The sequence below is a fragment of the Condylura cristata genome, unplaced genomic scaffold, assembly GCF_000260355.1.
Source record: "Condylura cristata isolate star-nosed mole 26May11 unplaced genomic scaffold, ConCri1.0 scaffold00028, whole genome shotgun sequence".
In the NCBI taxonomy this organism is placed as follows: Eukaryota; Metazoa; Chordata; class Mammalia; order Eulipotyphla; family Talpidae; genus Condylura; species Condylura cristata.
The window spans coordinates 13,888,668-13,894,667 of record NW_004567129.1 but is presented as its reverse complement, the minus strand read 5'-3'; positions in this window follow the sequence as shown (position 1 = coordinate 13,894,667).

Below are 6,000 nucleotides of genomic sequence, written 5' to 3'. Positions count from 1 at the left end.
CCTATGGTCCTGAAATGACCAGATCATACTTCTCTATGGAGAGTAGCATCATCTACTTACTGGATGTTAGAAATAATTAAAAATCAACTGTGAAAGTTAAAGCCTGCTTGGAGAGATCACTGTTCCTCAGCAGAGCCAGTGCACTTTATTACCACACCCACCACCCTCTCCCCATGAAATTTTCTTCTGTGTGTGTGAAGGAAATAATCATAAAAGGAGCTATAGTGCAAAAGAATGGATGAGAAGAAAAGAATGAGTGTCCTAGAAGCAACTCTTGACCATTGAGAGATGGCTGATTAAATAACCTGTCCTTCTTGCACATTAATCAGTGTTCTTTGCCATGTCTCAGAATTCCCAACTGGAACCCAGCATCCCAGTGTTGGCCATCAGCTTGATAACACACCCTTTAGCAGCTCACTGCGCTTCCTTGTCACATTTCCCCACTCTCCTACCAGGGCTTCCTAAGATCACCAAGTAAACTACTTCTCAGTACTCAGTTCCCTGGCACAAGGTTTGCTTCCAGAAGAGCCCAAGCCAAGATACTAAGGGTGACACTTGTCCTACAAACGTGTGACCAGAAGTCCTGTTCTTTCTTGAGATTGTGACTTTGAACTAATAACTTAATTTTAATCTAGGCAGTTCATTAACAGAGGCAACTTCATTTCAACCTGAGGTTTCTCTCTTTGGAAACTGTACCACTAATCTCACTAAGCCAGCCTGTAAATTTACTCATACAAGTTGGGGGGATATTTCTCCACAGGTCTCTGAAAAGAATTCCTTACTTGCAGTTTTCATTTCACTTATGGATTTGAATTCTTGGCAAATACAAAGCAGTTACCCGTTGTACAGATCTGTTGCTGAAACCCCTAAATTAGCCTTTCTGCTGCTGTGTATGCAACCCTATGTTCTTTGTTTGTGGTCAAAGTTCTGGTATCTCCTAATTATGTCTGTTAGAGTTGTCCCAGGGCTTACACCTCCCTGTAGAAACCACAGATTGTCCATCTGTAATGCCCTGAAAATGCTACCAACAAAGCAGCTCTCCCTTATCTTACACAGCACTGCTCCATGCCCCCAGAAGTCACGAATACAGAAAAATCCATTGGCCTTCCTAAATGGATCTCAGAGAGAATATTATCATTGTCTGCTTATTTCTAAATATTTATGTTTTAGGATATTTTCATCACTGCTGTCACAAATTTATTTATTCCCCCAGCCAGGGGAATCCATGTGGCTTATAAATGTACCTGGCAACTTGGTAGGAGAAAGGTATTAAATCATGTTTTATTATTTTAATTGCCCAGAAGAAGGTCTAGCAGCTTGAAACAAGCTCTACAGCAGGGTTTAAACACAGAAAATCCCTGCAAAAACTGCCTTTCACAAGGAAATGTAATATGGTAACAAAGGGGAAACCCAAGACTTTCTGAAATTTTGACTAATATCTAACAAGAAGCTAAGGAAATAGGCAGGAGGCCATAGTTCAGGACCTTAATTATGTGAGAACATTAAAATGTTCTATCAGATGTCATGTACAACTAAGGGAGTGGCTGGCAGGGCAGTGGATAAATGAAACAAAATGACATGACCTTGTACATTTAGAATATATTATGCTCCAAAATCCTGGGAGAGATGAGACAAGGGGAAAGCAAGCAAACAAGCTGCCTCAGGTGCAAAATTCATGGGCACTCTCTCCTTAGGTGCCAGCCCTGTACTTGCTCAACCATGGCTGTGTCCTGCCTTAAAAATAAGTGCCTCCAAAGGCCCTCCCTAGTGGCACAATGGGTTAAAATGGGTTGCACAGCACTGTGAAACCAGATGCAGCCACTTCATGAGTTCGATCCCAGCCTCAGAGGTGACCCATGTGGTGCAGCAGACCTCTCCTGACCCACTGCTCCCCTCAGTGGTATACCTTGTAGATCTGCCTGTTCTGCTCCCCACTTTGTCTCTGGTGAATCCTCTCACCGTCCCTGCACCTCTGGCCTGTACCCCAGTATGCATAAATAAATCTTTAAAAAAAAAAAAAGTGTGCTTCCACGGGTGATTTCGTGATGGGAAGCCCAGGGGGATTACAACTGAGATGAAAAAAGGCACAAAATGATGTAAAAATAAACTATTATATTATTTTGAAAAAGAAAAAAAGAAATGTGTGCCTCACTCGACTCGCTCTCGTCTCCCTGCTAGGAATCACAGGAGTTCCTGAAAGTCAAAGGAGAAAGGGACCACAGAGAAAGCATAATAAAATGATGATCAAACCAGAAAAGGAAGGGCTTTTCCAGTTACTCCCCAGCTTGCTTGGCATTGGCAGTGACTTAGGGAGGAATCCCTATACGCAGTAGAGCTCAGATTGTCGAAATCATCTTGAACTATATGGAGGACTTCATTTTTAGCAGAAAATCATGTAAGAAATTTGATTTCTGTAGATAAAAGTAATTAGATGAATATGTAAATATTAATAGACTTGTGGAAATCATCACACAGAGATATCACTTCGAATCAGTAGGAATGAAAAAAATTAAGTGAAACTGTTAAATGCAATGTGGGATTAGATCCTAGAACAGAAGGGGAAAAAAGGCACACATTTAGGGGGGAAAAAATGGTAAAAGCCCAATAAGGTATGTCATTTAGGCCTGGGCAAAGATACTATGGTCATATAAAATGTTAACATTATGTTCAGCTGGGTGAAGAGTATATGAGAACTATTAATTTCACATTATTCCAAATTATTTTACTTTTTAAAAAGTTGATCTCTGGTAAGCACAGACCATTAGTAAGAATGTCTCAACTACAAAGATGTATTCAATAGAAATGTGTGTCACTTAAAAATAGAATTATGCCATCTCCTGGACCAGAAAGTATAAGAAATGCCATTTGTAGAAGATATAAAAAGTAACAGATAAACCTTTCTAGTGATATAAGGCTAAAACAAAGTTACAAGGGAAATATCTCATTTAAACCTCAAAGATGGGAAAAGTTCATGGCAATGAACTGGAAAAAGATGAAACTTTCAGTTCTTAAATGAAGGGAGGAAAGTCAGCAGGGATCCAGTCATCAGGGCAATGTTAACCTAAGACAGAAGAGAGTCAGTGCAAGTGAGAACAAGAGATAAAATGGTTAAAAACTATTTTGAAAAGCCAGCTTTAAGCAAATCAGCAGGGCCTGATGACATACTTGGAAGAGTACTTAAGGAATTGGCAGGTGTTATTACATAGCTGCTAGCGATTATTTTTGAGAACTCAAGAGGATAAAGAATGTCCCTGTAGACTGCAAAAGGGTAAATGAAGTGCTCATCTTTTTAAAAAGGGAAAAAGGACAATCCTGGTAATTATAGACCTGTCAGCTTAACTTCAATATCAGGGAAAATATAGAACTTAACATCAATCAATTAGCATCAACTTGAAAAGCACAAAGTACTGGGTAGAAACCAATATGACTTTTCAAAAAGCAAATCATGCCAGGCCAATTAATTCCCTTCTGTGATCAAGTGGGTGCAAGGCAAGGAGGGAGAAACCACTATAATCTCTTTGACCGTAAGTAGGACTGAAAGGTTGGCTAAATATGGGAACAGATTCCTACAGGTTACCAGCCACAGTTCTCCACCTTTTAAGACAGCGGAGGCTTGGAGAAGTCTAAGGGAACTGGCAGGGCAGATGGCCACAGGAAGCATGTCCAACTCTGGATAGTCATTCTAAGAACTAATCTTACTTCCATAAAATCACTTCCAACTTGCTCATTTTCTCTAAATCTCAGTTTAAAGATCAAAGTAGAATCTAATACCATATCTACATCTTTACTAAGAAGGAAACTTAAAAGACTAGGAAATGCATTGATGTCTTTATGATAATGCTCTTTGGCACATGTATAAGAGAGAGGTAGGCTTCATCCATGCGATGCCTTTTCTACTCATTTAAAATTCAGGGGGGAAATCATCTTTTAAATACTTACAGATAAATAAGTAAAAATTTAATGTCTTAGATAAACCTAGGCATTTCTCCCACTCTTCAAAATGTTGATTCCTCTAAATCCATAGGTAACAAATGTGAGAGAGTGTTTGAATTCTCATCCAAGAAAATTTGTTTCTCTGCAGATTGAGAAGTCTTGGATCTTTTTTACCAGACAAATTAAATCAGGTGCAGTGTTGACCTTCTAAACTGGAGTTATCTTTTCCTTCTAAACTAGAGTCATCATCCCTTTGGTCTATCATGTTACCAATAGCAAAATTAAACCCAGAAGATTCTAAATTAGACATGACCTTTTGGGGAAGAGAAATTAACAACTCACCAGTCTCACTGCCAGACTGTTTTCTATACATAGAAAAAGACATTTTTTACCCACAGGAGGCTTTGAAGCCAGAGTCATTAGGAGCACGTGGTTGAGGTGGTGTATCTCATACTAGGAAGGGGAGGCTAAAGAAAAAATGCAACCCCTTTTAAAAGAAAGACACTTCTCTCATTCTTTGGGGGGAATGAAAAAAACAGTTGGGGATATGGAAATGAAACAAAGAAAGAAGATACAATCAGGAGACTACTGTTCATTTTCAACTGGGCCACACCTATGCAGCAGTGAAGAAGGCAGATGCATATCCAAGGTTACATTCCAGTGCTAGAAAGACCAGGAATCCAGTTTCTTCATTCTCAGAGATGAGTTCAACTTCAACAAAGCCAAAAGAAACAAGATTTGAACAAAATTTGATAAAGATTCTATTGAATGTTTACTAAGATTAACCCTTCTGAATTAACCGACCCAAGATGTTCACTCTTTTGCTTTACTTTGTGCGCCGTTAGTACTTATTCAGGCTCACGTGTTTTTCCAAGTAGATCCCCATTTCCCAGCTTACCTGGGTAGACAGAGGACTTGGGTTCTTGAGAACCTCCTCCCACACTACTCCCAACCCCCTTCTTTCCAAACTTCATTCATAGATAAGTTATAAGAATAGTAACAGTCTTATATTAAAAATAATAACAGTATTTAGCTAAAAACACTAAATATAAATGTTGGTAATTATAGCTTCCCACAGTAAGTACAAAATCCATCTTTGGCTTAGGAAAGAAGTTACATCAGCTTCCATCCAGCCACACATACCAAATATCCAGGCCAAGAGTTCATCTTTTCTTGGTTTTCATTTGCAGGTGATTTTAGTGATCCATGTTCTTTGTCTCTCTTTGTTCTGAAGCATTTAGAGTGAAACAAACTCCAAGGAGAGTGATGAAGAGTAATTTAAATTGAACACAGTCAGCTGTTGTCTTTTTGTTTCTGAGCTGGTAGACTATGCCTCCCTTATCTGTGCGTGCTGTCCTGCCCACTCCCCCTAAAGAAGACTAAAATTCCATCTCTCCAATGACTCATACCAAAACCATGGAGTCATCCTACCTTGGATGACCTTTATCTCCCACTATCCCGCATCTGGTGCATCAGCAAAACCCTGTGGACGCTCTCTGAAAATATAATAAAATCCAACCACTTCCTACCTCCACCTGGTCTATGCCACCGTCCTTTCTCACCTGGATTCCTGCTACAGTCTCCTTACTGGTCTCTCTTCTGCTTCTTCCTCCCTATAGCTGGTTTTTAATAGAACAGAAGGAGCTCGTATCCCTCATCTACTCAATGTTCTCCAATGCTCTTTATCTCCCTGAAAGAAGCAGTGACATCTCTAGAATGACCTGGGTAGGCTTTTCCCTTCTCACCTTGTCACCCTTACTGTCTCTGCTCCATCCAGAATAAAATGGCTTTTCTACTCAGATCTTGGGACTTGCCCTTTTCTTTCCCCAGTGTTCCCAGTGGGCGCCTTCCCTCGCTACTTTCAAGTCTTGACTCAAATGTCAGCTTTTCAGTGTGGTCCTCACTTAATACTTAATTGAGAACTACAACTATCTCCTCCATTGCCCTTCTTCCTCCTAGCATACTACATCACTACATGTTTAATTTGTGTGTGTTCTATCACATATTTGTTTGCTCTTGCTTTCTCGCTCTCTCCACCCCTTATTTTTCTCCTCCTCCAGATGCTAA